Source organism: Lactuca serriola, chromosome 8 (genome assembly GCF_051521515.1).
Source record: "Lactuca serriola cultivar US96UC23 chromosome 8, Lser_US96UC23_V15, whole genome shotgun sequence".
Taxonomy (NCBI): Eukaryota; Viridiplantae; Streptophyta; class Magnoliopsida; order Asterales; family Asteraceae; genus Lactuca; species Lactuca serriola.
Window position 1 is genome coordinate 281710619 of NC_136415.1, and position 16856 is coordinate 281727474.

Sequence of the window (16856 nt, forward strand, 5' to 3'; positions counted from 1 at the left end):
CCTAGGAGTAGCATGATGAGCACCTGAGGTAGGTATTTGAGGCTCTGAGGAGGGAGAGATTGTATGCGAAGTTCTCCAAGTATGAGTTCTGGCTGTGCCATGTACAGTTTCTAGGGTACCTTGTCAACCAGAACTGTATTCTGGTCAATCCCGCCAAAGTTGAGGCAGTGGTGAAGTGAGAAGTCTCGAGGTCTCCATTTGATATTTGGAGCTTCCTTGGATTGATGGGTTATTATCTGAGATTCATTCAGGATTTTCTCCAAGATAGTTGTTCCTTTGACTAGGTTAACAAAGAATACTATCACGTTTCGTTGGGGGACTAAGCAGCAGACAACTTTTGAGACTCTGAGACAAAGATTATGTGAGGCATCGATTCTGACCCTACTTCGATCATTGGCGTACGTGCAGTTTTGATGCAGCGGTGTCATGTGATCGCTTACGCCTCGAGGCCGTTGAAGCCTCATGAGACGAATTATCCTACATATGATTTGGAGTTAAAGGCTATGGTATTTTCCCTCAAGATTTGGCGACATTACCTCTACAAGGTTCGCTGTACTATCTACATGGATTACAAGAGCCTGAGGTATTTGATGGATCATTCGAATCTGAACATGAGGCAACGTAGGTGGTTGGATGTGGTAAAAGGTTATGATTATGAGATTCTTTATCACCAGGGGAAGGCCAACGTGGTGGCCGATGCTCTCAACCGCAAGGAGGTTTCTGTGCCGATCAGGGATGTACGTTTGAGGATGAAGGTGATTACCCCACTATTAGAGCATATCTAAGAGGCTCAAGTTGAGGCTATAAAGGAAGAGCACCGAAAGAGTGAGCGCATAGTGGGTCAGGTGGCTTCTTTCGATTATGATAGCCGGGGGTCATTAAAAGGTATGGGTTCAATAATGGGATGGTACTTGGCAAGATTTGATGGAGGAGGCACACAAGTCGAGATTCTCTATTCATCTCGGAGTGACAAAAATGTATAGAGATCTCCAACCTGAATATTTGTGAAAATGTATGAAGCGAGATATGTCATGGTACGTGGAGAGGTGCTTGACTTGCAGGAAAGTCAAGGTCGAGCATATGCAACCCCACGGAAAAATGGAGCCGTTGGATATTCCCGTTTGGAAAAAGGAAGAGATTACAATGGATTTTATCACCAAATTGCCCTAGACAACACGCGAAGTGGATTCAATATGGGTCATCGTGGATCGAATGAACAAGAGCGCACATTTGATCTTGATTAAGGAGAGTATCTCTACAGAGAAGTTGACAGACATCTACATTTGGGAGGTTGTGGCACGTCATGGGGTACTGATTTCTATGGTCTCTGATAGGGATGTTCAGTTTACTTCCTGGTTCTGCAAGAGATTCCACGAGGAGTTGGGTACTCGTCTGCATTTCAGCATGGCTTTGCACCCACAAACTGATGGTCAGAGTGAGCGGACTATCAAAACTTTGGAGGATATGTTGCGGTCATGCATTCTGGATTTTGGCAGTAGTTGGGATACGTATCTTCCATTGGTGGAATTTTCGTATAACAACAGTTATCACACTATAATTGATTGACCTCATTTTGAGATGCTCTATGGGAGGAAGTTTAGGACCCCAATTTGTTGGGGGAGGTCGGTCAGCGGGTCATGGGGAGTACCGAGGTGGTACTCAAGATGATGGAAATGATTCAGCAGGTTCACAGCAGACTTTAGACAGCTTGGAGCCGTCAGAAGAGTTACACAAATAATCGCCGATCAAACTTGGAGTTCCAAGTTGGAGATATGATACTCTTGAAGGTGTCATCTTGGAAAGCTGTCATACGATTCAGGAAGCGAGGTAAGCTGTGTCCAAGGTATATTGGACCTTTCAGGTTGTTAGCCTGGGTGGGCAAGGTGGTGTATCGTTTGGATCTGCCAGAGGAGCTTAGTTAGATTCACATCACTTTTCATGTCTCTTAGCTACGGAAGTGTCTGGTTGATGATTCCGCAGTGGTTCCTTTGGAGGACATTCAGGTGGATGACCGCCTAAATTACATTGAGAGACCGGTAGAGATCCTTGACCGGAAGATGAAAACCTTGAGGAATAAGGTTGTGGGATTGGTGAAGGTGCAATGGCAGCACCGAAAGGGTTTTGAGTGAAATGGGAGCATGAGGAAGAGATGTGGGAGCATTATCCAGAGTTATTTGCGGCAGCTAACTTCGAGGACGATGTCTGATTCAAGTGGGGGAGAATTATAACACCCGATTTGTCTGGTAAACTCTTAGCAAAACTATCTCAATTAATGGTTTGACTTGGACTCGAGTATGATGGGCCTACATATGGTACGTCGAGCGTACTCTAGTGCATGCATGAGGTTGGGTGTTCCCCTGGTATGCTGGGTGTACCCTTGCATATGCACGAAGTATGTAAGTCAGGGGCAAACCCTAATGTTTAGGGTTTGCATCATATTTAAGCACATTAAGTCCCCCAAGTCCTTCACCTTGTCAGCCTCCATTTCCCCTTTAGCTATACCTCGAACCTCTAACCCATTTTCCAAAGAGATTGACCTTGTGTGTGTGTGTGTGTGTGTGGTGTATCTTGAAGAGGAAGAAGAAGAAGACTAGTGGAGAAGCATTGGACAAGAGGGAGCTTGTAGATAGTTAGGTTTTTGGGTTATTTTGGTCCCTTAAGGTGTTTCTTGAGAGTATAAGCTACTCCAGAGGGTTATGATGATAGATCTTAGTTTTTCTGATCTGCCTTATGCATAAAAATGGTATTTTGATGGTTTAAGCTCAACTGTGCAAGGGTTGAGGGTTGTTTCGTGAAGTTAGTATGTTAAAATCCAAGATTTGACCTTTTTAAGCCATGCAAAAGCATAAAGTTTGCAACTTTAAGGATTAATACGTTTTAATAAGCTTAGATCTGAAGTTGGACGTTAGGTCTTAAGGAATTAAGACCTAAGAAGTAATTTATGGCCAACTGGAACGTACGTCGGGCTTATGTAGGTGTATGTTGACTGTACACACTTGGAGTCTTGACATTGCGAAGCACTCAAGTACGTTGGGCGTACTGATGGTACACTTAGCGTACTCAACAGAGAGGTTTTTGGGCTTTTTGTTTCGGGTCACTTTTGGGCTTAGGGATTTGGGCCCTTGTTGAGTTGCAAGCCTTGCTGTGTTGGGCCTTTATAGATTTAGGCCCATATTGGGCTTGGAATACCTTTTTAGAGTTTGGGCTAGTATGGATTTGGGCCTTGGTATGTTATCCCCAATAAGGGATGTGTTAAGCATCCTTTTACCCGTGGAAGCCGGGATTTAGAATTCAGACTCTCGGGTAGGGTTAATGACCTAATTGCTAATTAGGGTTCTATTATTTCTGATTTAGTGAGAGGACTTCACGATTCGGAAGCCCGAATGTGATTTGACATCTTCAAACTGAGGTGAGTTTCCTTCACTTTACTCGTGGGTCGAAGGCACCAATTTCGGCCCACTAAACTATGTTGGTAGGGCGATAATTGTCTTCGTGACAATTTCCTGTATTGCTTGTATATGTGACTCTTACTGTTATGATTATGTGTAAGTTGTATGGGTGAAAAATATCTGATACCGGTTAAAAGAGATCGAAGGGGTTGTAATAGACCCAATACCGGTTGAAAGAGATCGAAGGGGTTGATATAGACCCAATTATGCTTTGACTGTTATGTATGTATGGTATGAGGTATTTAAAGGGTATTATGCAAAACATATAATTCCTATGTGTGCATGCAACCCTAATTGTTGATCTATGTTTTCTCTAATGGAACATACAACTTGAAAAACATAATAGAAAACCCTAGCATACTAGAATATTTTTTCGAAATACACAATTAGGATTAGAAGAATCATACCTTGATTGCTATATTGTAATAACAATGCAAAACCTTGTGTTGTTGAATCCTTGAGAGCAAGCATCACAAATGTCACACGTCTAGTGGTTCATACCCAACACTAGCAATGGAAGATGATTGAGAAGGAGAAGAGATGCTCAAAAATTCGTTTGGCACTTCAAAAGAATAGGTGGCCGAAATTTCAAGGGTTTAGGCTGTTTATATATAGTGCAGTCAGGAAACCCTAGATAAACCCTAATCCAAGATAATCTTAATCTGGGTAATTATCCACTTCTCTGTTTATCCACCAAAGACTATTCTAGAAACCCTAAGGCCTATGAAAACCGTCCATACCTTATGGAGTGTTCTAGATGACCTCTTGCTCAACTATTGAACAATTGCACTTTAGTCTCGTACTTTTAATTAATTCCTTTAAACCCAAAATTAATTCCAATTAATTTGATTAAATATTACTATTTCTAATTAATATATTATTCTCATAATGTAAAAACAAATCATTTATATCAATTTAATAATCAAATAATAAATCAACCTCTTTCTCCAAAATCTTCTTGTCTAGTTTCTAGTCTTGAGGACAACCCAAAAGGACTATGCTACTATTAGTTTAAGTATATACCAATTATAGTTATGGGCTTAAACACTGTTGTGTGTAAATTCAATTAGTTTTATCCCTACTTTTTATTAATAATTTGAGCACACAAAGGCAGTGAACCTGTCTTTAAGTGGTATAGATTGATAAGTAAGGTATCGAACTCAGGGAACGGAAATTAAACTAATAGCTAATTTTAACTAAAACAAATAATAAAAGTAAATGGTTTTTTTTCTCTAGTTTTGCAAGACTAGAAACTTAAACAAATTAAATTTAACTAATTAACTAAAGCAACAACTATTCACCAAATTTGATAAAGATGTTTCTATTTAGGTTCAACCAATTCACTCCTATGGTTATTTAAGTTAAGGTAGATTAATTGCTATTGGTTACCAATGATAGTAGTTAGGTTCATGTTCATTACTCCTAACCCTTAGACAATTAACTAATTTAAGCGTTGATCAAGTGTTTAAACTAATTAATTCCCTAGATTAATTATTTGGATTAAATAAGATTTGTAATGGTCAATTAAGTTATTAATTCAATTAACCTCTTGTTGATGGTTTCTCAAACAAGCTCACACATTAATCTTCCTATTTTCTTATTAATCTTAGTTTCATAATCATTACTTCTAAGCATATATTTTATCATTCACATAGACATATGAGGTTAACAATTAAGTGATGTTCATGCAACCTAATTGCCTTCCAATTAAAAGAAAATAGTAGTGATTAATACATAAGGTTCTTTAACAAACTTAATTTAATAAATCACCAATAGACAATTAAACAAGAATCAATAATTAAACCATAGGAGTTCTTTGGTATTCCCCAAACAGAAACAAAAACGAGTTTAGCTCATAGTTGCAGTAGAAACAAGCATAAAAACAAAGTTTATGAAAGCAAACATGTTTAATTCCTAAGTCTAAGTGGTAGAATTAACCTAATTGCTTGAATTCTTCCAACTCTTGAAGCCTAGGGTTCCTTAGCGCCTTCTGAACCTTTTAGTCGCAGCTCTCCCTTCAAAGCTCGCCAGGAATGCCTTCTTATGGAATAAGGATTCGTCTTTTATAGATATCCTCAAACAGAGGGTACTCGGCGAGTAGCAGAATAAACTCGCCGAGTAGGTCAATACTTATCCGTCTCTAGATCAGCAGTCGTACATATCTCCTGGCATCTCATCGCGTACTCGCCGAGTAATGCCGACCTACTCGCCGAGTAAGTCTCTCTTTCCATTCTTTAACCTTCACTTGCTTTCCCTTTTCTCCTTTTTGCCTCCAAGCATATCTTTTGGACTGAAAACACAATTCAAAGCATTTTAAGTACCTTTTTTCCATATTATTCTCATAACTAACCAAAAATAACCAAGAATATATGTTAAATAATTAGCTAATTATGCACATATCAAAATACCCCACACTTGACTTTTGCTTGCCCCCAAGCAAAACTAAATTTTAAACACATTAAAATCACATTAATAACTCCAATCCTTCCCAGCCATTATGCCAAGACCGCAACGCATGCATTTGTGTCTAAAATTCGTAACAACCCCCATACTTCAAATACTCACAATCTTCATAAACATTCGCCCACTCACCCCGAACTATGCTCATTTTATGCAACCCTCCGGATCCATCCTCAGAAAATCTCTTTACCCTCAAGGTATTTTTAATTGAGCAACCCAAGCATACATATTCTAAAATTACAACTTTTGATACCACATTGGAGCTCTTTGGAATTCTTCACTTCTTTGACATTAGATCTTTAATTTCTTCGAATTCACCACCTTGTTGTTTGATTTTTGGTATCTTCAACTTTTCTGGATTTCTTGGAATATTTGATCTTCATTTGCTCCAAAATTCTTACAACTTTTTTTTTTTTTTTTTTTTTTTTTTTTTTTTTTTAAATACCTACATGCTTAAGCAGGGGCGCTCAATCTCAACCTTTATTGGCTAATGATAAAAACTTTCCTGGATACATTTCAGGTTTAGGCTGCTAAACATATTGCATCCCTCAGGCCGAGCAAGGTCGTGTTTTTGTCTCATGATTTCACTGAAATAAGGAAGCCACAAATGCACTAGAACGTGTATAGGCTCAACTAAACATTTGGGTTCTTATGCAATTATTAACATAATTCTAATATGGAATCCTAATTTTTACCAAAATTTTCTAATTTAAGCCCTAAGCATTAAAAATTAGCCTAAATTAAGATTCTAAGTGTTCTAAGATGTGACTAACCCCCTACCCCACACTTATTTTATGCAATGCCCTCATTGCATATTATAACAACTAAAAAAAAAATGCAAATAGAGAGAAAGTTGGAACAAACTCCCCTGGGGTAGCAGTCGCTAGGTTGACACCCTCGTCTTCAACTTCATGGGAACAGCTCATCCATGGCACGGGTGTCATAAGTCTTGTGTGGTTGATAGCTCGAAAACTCCAAGGAAAAAGGGTTGTTGCACAATTTTTAGTAGTAACTCATAAAGAATGTATGAATGGCGCAGAAAAACTATCCAGAACAAATCAGAAATTCTTCTCGCAGCAGGATACTCGGCGAGTAGGCGATTAAACTCGCCGAGTAGAAGGTGTCGGACAAGCAGATCGTGCAGAAGCAGACGTACTCGTCGAGTAGTATTAGTGCACTCGGCGAGTAGAGCATATAATTCCAAAAATTTTCTAAACGCTGGCTCTCTTTATTCTAGTGTTGACATGCAAATATAAATGCACTCTCCAAGAAACTTTCTAAACAGCAACACTTTAATAAACTCTTGATTCGTACGGACTCGATCCTAGGAACAAAACTCCATAAGCACTCCTAAAGGCCCTCATTCCTCGCTTGACCATTCCTAAATAGCATGCATCCTAGCTTCAACACCTGAAAAGAAAACTAAAAGTAACACTAAAATTCAAACCACTTAACCAAGGTTACATGTCCACAATTGTCCTTAAAACAAACATCATAATCAAATAAAATCTTCATTCTTCCTCGTCCATCCCTGCTCCTCCAGCTCCACTACCTCCTTCTCCACCCCTTCTTTGCATCCTTTCGTCCCAATTCATGATGTAAGGATAGCCGGGTCCCGGTCGCGGGGCAATATGCATTTGTTGGAAAAGATAGTCGAAGGATTGATTGGTGTAATTAACCCCTCGCCCTATATCATCCAAGTATCGTCGATACTCCACTTGATTCCATCCCTCGTTATCCTCCACTGGAATCACCGGTGGGTCTTCTCGTACCCGCTCGTTTCTCGGCCTAACCCGCCTTCCCGGCTCCTCGGGGACCGCCGACTCGTCCTCATTCGGAATAGTAAAAGAATCGCCAAATTTTTCCACTATCCGAGCCCTCCTATAAAGTGCAGTGTTGAATGGAGGAGGGTGGATAATCGTCAGCATTTGAGCTTGCGGTAATCCCAAGATTCCAAATGATCGCGCAAGCCGAGTAATGAACATACCCCCATTGATCTTCGAGTTGATTTTTTCCTTAACTGCTCCCTCCGCAAGAAATTTAGCAATGCAATATGGGAGATTGCAGAAAACATCGGGGGTGATGATACTCCACATATAAAAGATATCAAGGGTGGGAACTTTATCCCCATCCTTTCGCATGTTGATCGTGCTTGCAATGAATCGGTGAATGAGTCGATGGATTGGAGAACGAATATGCCCTTCTTGAGCAGTGGAAGGTATATAGACCCGGTTAGCAATTGTACTCCACCATGTTGATGCCACCACCCCCTCGGGAAGTTCTTTGTAGGTATTTTCCAAGAAGGCTTCAAAGTAGTCCGTCATCGCCATATCTTGATCGTAGATGCCCAACCGCCAAGAGAACTCAACCATGCTGCATTGTCGCATCTCTCCTCCCAAAGAAAACGAGATCGTGTTTGGATTGTAATATTCACTCCCACCTCGGAATGAAATAGTAGCAAAGAATTCCCAGCACAACTCCGCATATACTGGCTCTTGTATTTTAAATAATTGCAGCCAACCATCACAAGTGATGTTGGCATAACCCAAGTTACAATCTTTTACCAAATATGGAGTAAGTTCCTCTTCCAGGCCGACATTACCCATCCATCCCCAATCCACTGCAGTGGGCAAGTGAATTTCTTTCTGTCGCAGCGCTTCCAACCTGTTTAGGGCTCGAGTTTTGGAGGATTTAGAGGTAATTTGTTGAAAGGCTAACCATGGCATATCACCATGGCCTCCTCCACGTGATGACTGTCCTCTCCTTGCCATGATATCTTGGTGGTTGAATTAAGAGAAAGAGAAAGGAAATTGACTAGATCTTGAAGAACTCTTGAGAGATGGCTGAGAGAAGATGCTCGGCGAGTGTGGGGGTTGAAATGTTGAATAAAATTAGTTTTTACAGATTTGAATTTACTGAGTTTTAACCGTCTACTCGCCGAGTATAATGGATCTACTCGCCGAGTAGACACGCGTGTCATGCATTTTTGGCTGTACACGAACATTTACTCGCCGAGTATATCCGATGTACTCGCCGAGTAGATGTCTCAGGTTGAAAAATTTTAAGTTTTTGCCAATGCTACTTTGTGAATTTCTTTATTTTAGCCTTTCCACCCCACACTTTCAGTAGAGCTTGTCCTTAAGCACTTAGAGAAATAGAATGAATGAAGAGAAATGAAAAAAACAATGCGAAAAATAAAGAAAGGGAAAGAAAATGCAAACGTGAAACTCGGGTTGCCTCCCGAGAAGCGCTTCTTTTGATGCAGTCATTAGCTGGACTCCGCCCCTTCTATGTTTTTGCAATTCCGCACAGCAGGAGCTCCTCCATTCCTTCATTGCGGGGGACTCCTTCTTCATATTTCTTCACTCGATGGCCATTGACTTTAAATGGCGTGCCATCTCTTGAGATCAATTCAATAGCCCCATGAGGAAACACCGTCTTAACCACAAATGGACCATCCCACCTTGATTTGAGTTTTCCCGAGAAAAGTTTTAGACGGGAATTGAAGAGTAGTACTTTTTGGCCTTCATGGATGTCTTTGCTTTTGATTCTTTGGTCATGCCATCTCTTGGTCTTTTCTTTATAGAGCCACGAACTAGAATAGGCCTCATTTCGGAGTTCTTCAAGGGCATTCATTTGCATTAAACTGTTGGTCTTCAATTCTTCCATGTCAAAGTTGCATCTTTTTAGCGCCCAATATGCCTTGTGCTCGATTTCAACCGGTAAATGACATTGCTTTCCATAAACTAACCTATATGGTGTAGTACCAATAGGTGTTTTGAAAGCGGTACGAAACGCCCATAGCGCGTCATCCAATTTATCCGACCATTCCTTGCGATTGCTTCCCACCGACTTCTCCAAGATACGCTTCAAAGCTCGATTGGTAACTTCCGTTTGCCCACTCGTTTGCGGGTGGTATGATGTGGAGAACTTATGGGTCACCCCATATTTCTTGAGCACCTTGTCCAATTGATCATTGGCAAAGTGTGTGCCACGGTCACTAATTAGGGCCTTTGGAACACCAAACCGGGAGAATAGTCTTTTCAAGAACCGTACCACTACCCGTCCGTCATTTGTAGGTAAAGCCTGTGCCTCCGCCCATTTTGACACATAATCCACCGCCACGAGGATGTACTTGTTTCCTTTGGATGTGGGGAATGGCCCCATGAAGTCTATGCCCCACACGTCGAACACCTCGCACACTTGAATGCTATGTTGAGGCATTTCATTACGGGAGGAAATGTTTCCCACCCTTTGGCAAGCATCGCATTCTTTGACATATTGGGCTGCATCTTTGAAGATTGTAGGCCAATAGAACCCAATGTCAAAGATCTTCTTTGCGGTATAGTGTGGTCCATGATGTCCTCCCGTGGGCCCGCTATGGCAGTGCTCTAGTATTTTTCGACTCTCCTTTCCGAACACACATCTTCGTATAATTCCATCCGCGCAGCTTCGGAAGAGGTATGGATCGTCCCAAAAGTAATATTTGATCTCCGAAAAGAATTTCTTCTTTTGCTGACTACTATAATCCTTCGGGACGTACTTGGTAGCTAAATAGTTAGCTATATCCGCGAACCATGGCTCTTCTCCCACGGACACCATAATGTATTCATCCGGAAAGTCGTCTCCATCCTTATCTTCTTGCAATGCCGGGTTCTCGAGCCTAGATAAATGATCGGCCGCTACGTTCTCCATTCCTTTCTTATCTCGTATCTCTATATCGAATTCTTGAAGAAGCAGCACCCATCGTATTAGTCTTGGCTTGGCATCCTGTTTGGAAAACAAATACTTGATAGCCGAGTGGTCAGTAAAAACAGTGGTTTTAGATAAAACCAAATAAGGGCGAAATTTATCAAAAGCGTAAACTACGGCTAACAGTTCTTTTTCAGTAGTGGTATAATTCTCTTGGGCAGGATTCAAGGTCTTGCTTGCATAATAAATGGGTTGAAAATGCTTATCAACCCTTTGTCCAAGGACCGCTCCTAGTGCATAGTCACTAGCATCACACATGATTTCGAAGGGTAAATCCCAATTTGGGGCTATAATGATTGGGGCATTAGTTAATTTTTCTTTTAAAAGGTCGAATGCCTCTAAACACTCTTTAGTGAAATTAAAGGGTGCATCTTTTAATAATAATTGTGTTAGAGGTTTCGTAATTTTGGAAAAATCTTTAATAAAACGCCGGTAAAAACCTGCGTGTCCCAAAAAACTTCTAATGCCCTTCACATTAGTTGGTGGGGGTAATTTAGCAATGGTGTCTATCTTTGCCCGATCCACCTCAATTCCTTTTTTAGAGACTTTATGTCCCAATACTATACCCTCTTTGACCATGAAATGACACTTTTCCCAATTTAGGACCAAGTCGGTTTTCTCACATCTAGCAAGCATCGAGTCAAGATTTGTGAGGCAGTCATTGAAAGAAGATCCGAAGACAGAAAAGTCATCCATAAAGACCTCCATGAATTTTTTCCACCATATCATGGAATATGGCGGTCATGCACCTTTGAAATGTCGCAGGTGCATTGCATAGTCCAAATGGCATGCGTCTATAGGCGAAGGTCCCACTGGGGCATGTAAAGGTGGTCTTTTCTTGGTCCATTGGGTCTATGGGTATTTGGAAATACCCGGAAAACCCATCTAAGAAGCAATAGTAGCTATGGCCCGATAGTCTTTCTAACATTTGGTCTATGAAAGGAAGGGGAAAATGGTCTTTGCGAGTGGCATCGTTTAGCTTGCGATAATCGATGCACACTCGCCAACCGGTTACCGTTCGCGTTGGAATTAACTCGTTCTTGTCGTTGGTAATGACCGTCATTCCTCCTTTTTTGGGCACCACCTGGACCGGACTCACCCATGGGCTATCGGAGATGGAATAGATGATTCCTGCATCCAAAAGCTTGACCACCTCCTTTTTGACGACTTCTTGCATGTTCGGGTTTAATCTTCTTTGATGCTGCACCACCGGCCTGGCTCCTTCTTCTAAGTTGATTTTGTGAGAGCAGTAGGATGGACTTATTCCCTTTATGTCGGAGATGCTCCATGCGATGGCTCTTTTCCTCGTCTTTAACACCCGTACAAGCTCTTCCTTTTCCGTCTTGGAGAGATCTGAGGCTATAATCACTGGCTTCTGATTTCCTTCTTCCAGGAAGGCGTATTCCAGATGGTCCGGCAGTGTTTTGAGCTCCAATTTATTCTGCATAGTGGCAGACTCGCCGAGTGCAGGTGTGGTACTCGGCGAGTTGATGGCAGTATTCGCGACTGCTGACATTTCTTTAGGTGAACTCGGCGAGTAGATCGGGTCTACTCGGCGAGTAGGGTTGTCAGCTTGGTTTTTTAGTTCTTCATACTCTGCTTCCTCCAACAGTCTTTCAATCTCTATTAAATCTTTTTCTGGATCAAATACTTCTTCCAAAGCTGCAAACTTGCTGGAATTTTCAGGTATGTCTTCTTCCCATAACTCGTCAAGCATGTCGATTGAGAACGCCGTGTCGTCACTAGTCCTTGAGTACTTCATGGCTTGGTCTACCCCGAATGTTACTGAGTCGTCCCCAACTCGCAATGTGAGCTTTGAATCTCTCATATCTACGATGGCGCTAGCGGTGTTGAGGAAGGGTCTTCCAAGGATGATTGGTACTTGCGGATCCGCCTCCATGTCGAGAATGATGAAGTCAGCTGGGAAGACAAATTTGTCTACTTTCACTAATAAATCTTCACATATGCCTCTTGGGAAAGTAACCGTCTTGTTTGCCAAATGAATTGCCATTCGAATTGGCCTTGGCTCCGGGAGGTCCAGCTTTTTGAAGAACGAGTACGGCATAAGGTTCACACTCGCTCCAGAATCAGCTAAAGCATGAATTGCTGCCAAGTTGCCAAATTGGCAAGGTAGAGTTAAGCTCCCCGGATCACCCTTCTTCTTTGGTAATTTGTTTAGCATGGCGGCGGAGCAATTCTCATTCAATACTACTTTCTGCACCTCTTCCATCTTTCTTCTATTAGTAAGGAGTTCCTTAAGGAATTTTGCATATTTGGGCATTTGCATAACGGCTTCAATGAAAGGAATGTTTATTTGAAGAGTTTTAATATGATCAAGGAACTTCTGATATTCCTCTTCCTGCTTCTCCTTCTTGGCTCGGGCTGGGTATGGCATTGGAGGCTGGTATGGTTTCAAGGGTGGCTGATCATTAGTTTTTTTAGATGTACTCGCCGAGTCCATCGGTTCTACTCGGCGAGTAGGGCTCTCAGATTGTGAATGTTGGTTTTCAACTTGTACTTCCGTTTCTTCCTTCTGTGAGTCCTTGTTCGCTTCAGTTCGAATGGGGGTCAAGGGAGTAATAATCTTCCCACTTCTTGTGGTAACAATATTCACTTGCGCGCCTCGTGGGTTGTTCTCGGTTTTGCTAGGAAGCTCTCCCGGTGACCTTTGGTTTAGTTGTTGAGCGAGTTGCCCAAGCTGAGTTTCTATATTATGGATGGATGCTTGCTGGTTCCTGAGCATTGTTCTTGTTTCTTGGATAGCAGCATGGTGGTCACTGTGTCTTTTCTCGGAAGCAGCCACAAATTTAGTTAGCATATCTTCCAAGCTTGGCTTCTTCTCTTGCACCGGCTCCTCCTTTTGGTAAAAGCCTCTTCCTTTTTGTCTATACTTCTCCTCCTTGGCCTTCTTGTACTCTTCGTAAGGCAGCCACTCCTTCTTTTGTTTTCGCCAGTGTTCATCATACCGGTCACCGCTCGAATAGCATACTTGTGCCTTTTTGTTTCCGTGCTCATCTAAATCACAATCCCTAGTGAGGTGAGGTCCATTGCAGTTTTCACAACCCACCCGTATGGCATGGATAGTTTGATCCATTTTGTCCATTCTCCTATCCATGGTTTTTAACATGGCCATGACCGCGGATAAATCTTCAGTAGCAGCGTACGCGGCTCCCCTCGTGACATCATTCCTAGGGTTGTGGTATTCTCTAGAGTGTTTAGAGAATTCTTCAATTAATTCTTTAATCACCGGGGGTGGCTTCTTTGTAAGTGGGCCTTGTGAGTCTAGCAACTGCCGGGTTGTGACATTAACTCCATCATAAAAGATGGAAACTTCTTGCTGGCTGTTTAGATCATGGTGTGGGCAATTTCGTAGTAAACTTTTGTACCTCTCCCATGCTTCATATAAAGATTCTCCAGCTTGTTGTTCAAAGTTTGCAATGGCCTTCTTGAGTTTGGCTATTTTGGATGGTGGGCAAAAGTGATCTATAAATTCTTCCTTCATTTTGGCCCAAGTAGTGACTGACCCGGGAGGAAGTGATTTGAGCCAGTCTTTAGCAACACCCTTGAAGGTTACCGGAAGCATCCGAAGTAGTTGAGTTTCGCGGGTTACATTTGGAATGTTGAAATAGTCAGCAACATCATTTACTTCATCCAAATGTTTGTAGGCATCTTCATGATCTTTCCCATAGAAAGGTATTTCCTTAAGCGCAGCTAGGATATGACCTTTTAGTTCGAAGGTAGCAGTTGCGGGAATTGCGGGTTGCACAAGTCCCGGGCCATGGTCGTCGCGCATCCTCTTCTTCCATTCCCCCATGGGAATTTCATCAATGTTAGCCATAGTGAATGCTAACTCTTCCTCCGATCCGGTTTCTTGTTCGTACGTTGCCTCCTCTTCTTCCTCGGTCTCGTATCCAATATCTTCTTGGATTGGCTCCTCAATTGTCAAGGAAGCGCTAGAAGCTCCTGATTTACTGCTCTTCTTTTTCCCAAAAACAGTCTTCAAGTTGGACAATGGTGATTTCTTTGGTGTGCTTGAACTCTCCACGTCCTTCCCTTTGTTTCTTTTCAATTCGGATTCGGGATCTTCAAACGGAGGTACCAGTGGTGTGTTTGCTCCTCTGGTCATGAGAGTCCTGAAATTAATCAAATAAAAAAAAAACGTAAAAAGAACAAAAAGATTGTAAAAGAAAAGAAAAAAATTGCTGGTTAAACTGCTACTCGCCGAGTAGGTGCGAGTGCACTCGGCGAGTATCAGTGATATTTCAAAAAAAAAAAATTTAAGTTTTAACTTAACTAAAACAGATACTAAAACCTAATTACTGGATACTAAATTGCAATAAATGAACTTTATGCAAGTAAACTCACACAAAGGATCGAAAAAAATTAGGAATTAGCTTAATTATTTAGAACCGTTCCCCGGCAACGGCGCCAAAAACTTGTTGTGTGTAAATTCAATTAGTTTTATCCCTACTTTTTATTAATAATTTGAGCACACAAAGGCAGTGAACCTGTCTTTAAGTGGTATAGATTGATAAGTAAGGTATCGAACTCAGGGAACGGAAATTAAACTAATAGCTAATTTTAACTAAAACAAATAATAAAAGTAAATGGTTTTTTTTCTCTAGTTTTGCAAGACTAGAAACTTAAACAAATTAAATTTAACTAATTAACTAAAGCAACAACTATTCACCAAATTTGATAAAGATGTTTCTATTTAGGTTCAACCAATTCACTCCTATGGTTATTTAAGTTAAGGTAGATTAATTGCTATTGGTTACCAATGATAGTAGTTAGGTTCATGTTCATTACTCCTAACCCTTAGACAATTAACTAATTTAAGCGTTGATCAAGTGTTTAAACTAATTAATTCCCTAGATTAATTATTTGGATTAAATAAGATTTGTAATGGTCAATTAAGTTATTAATTCAATTAACCTCTTGTTGATGGTTTCTCAAACAAGCTCACACATTAATCTTCCTATTTTCTTATTAATCTTAGTTTCATAATCATTACTTCTAAGCATATATTTTAGCATTCACATAGACATATGAGGTTAACAATTAAGTGATGTTCATGCAACCTAATTGCCTTCCAATTAAAAGAAAATAGTAGTGATTAATACATAAGGTTCTTTAACAAACTTAATTTAATAAATCACCAATAGACAATTAAACAAGAATCAATAATTAAACCATAGGAGTTCTTTGGTATTCCCCAAACAGAAACAAAAACGAGTTTAGCTCATAGTTGCAGTAGAAACAAGCATAAAAACAAAGTTTATGAAAGCAAACATGTTTAATTCCTAAGTCTAAGTGGTAGAATTAACCTAATTGCTTGAATTCTTCCAACTCTTGAAGCCTAGGGTTCCTTAGCGCCTTCTGAACCTTTTAGTCGCAGCTCTCCCTTCAAAGCTCGCCAGGAATGCCTTCTTATGGAATAAGGATTCGTCTTTTATAGATATCCTCAAACAGAGGGTACTCGGCGAGTAGCAGAATAAACTCGCCGAGTAGGTCAATACTTATCCGTCTCTAGATCAGCAGTCGTACATATCTCCTGGCATCTCATCGCGTACTCGCCGAGTAATGCCGACCTACTCGCCGAGTAAGTCTCTCTTTCCATTCTTTAACCTTCACTTGCTTTCCCTTTTCTCCTTTTTGCCTCCAAGCATATCTTTTGGACTGAAAACACAATTCAAAGCATTTTAAGTACCTTTTTTCCATATTATTCTCATAACTAACCAAAAATAACCAAGAATATATGTTAAATAATTAGCTAATTATGCACATATTAAACACCTAATCCAATAGTCTTCCACTTGGATAAGTCTAATAACTATAATTGCCAGTATATTCTTCTAAGCTGATTAGCAAATTGTAGCTTTCAAAGCTGCTGTTGAAATCTGACTTAGTCAGTCACGTGTCCTAAGATAAATGATCATATAATCCTTCGTTCTGTAAGATATCGTGCGGATATGAGACATGGAACATAATCAATATCATGTCCAATACTTTGTTTCCCGATTTTTGATTTGTGTTGACAAGGAACTACTAATCGAACACATCAATTTAGTCATGGGAGGGCCTGACACTATAAGTCAACACCAAGTCATCGAGGGGCCCAAAGATATCACTTTTCCCCCCTAAGGATAAAAAAGAACAGATGAAGTTTGACTTATATGCTTGTACTATTTACTC

The 16856-nt window shown here is 40.7% G+C and overlaps 1 non-coding gene across 1 annotated transcript; it reads left to right on the forward strand.

The window, feature by feature from the left end:
• The first annotated feature begins 14008 nt into the window (after positions 1-14008).
• Positions 14009-14115, forward strand: LOC145071879 (small nucleolar RNA R71). Its single transcript, XR_013690840.1, has one exon. It is a non-coding gene; the product is annotated as a small nucleolar RNA R71 (small nucleolar RNA).
• The last annotated feature ends 2741 nt before the right edge of the window (positions 14116-16856 follow it).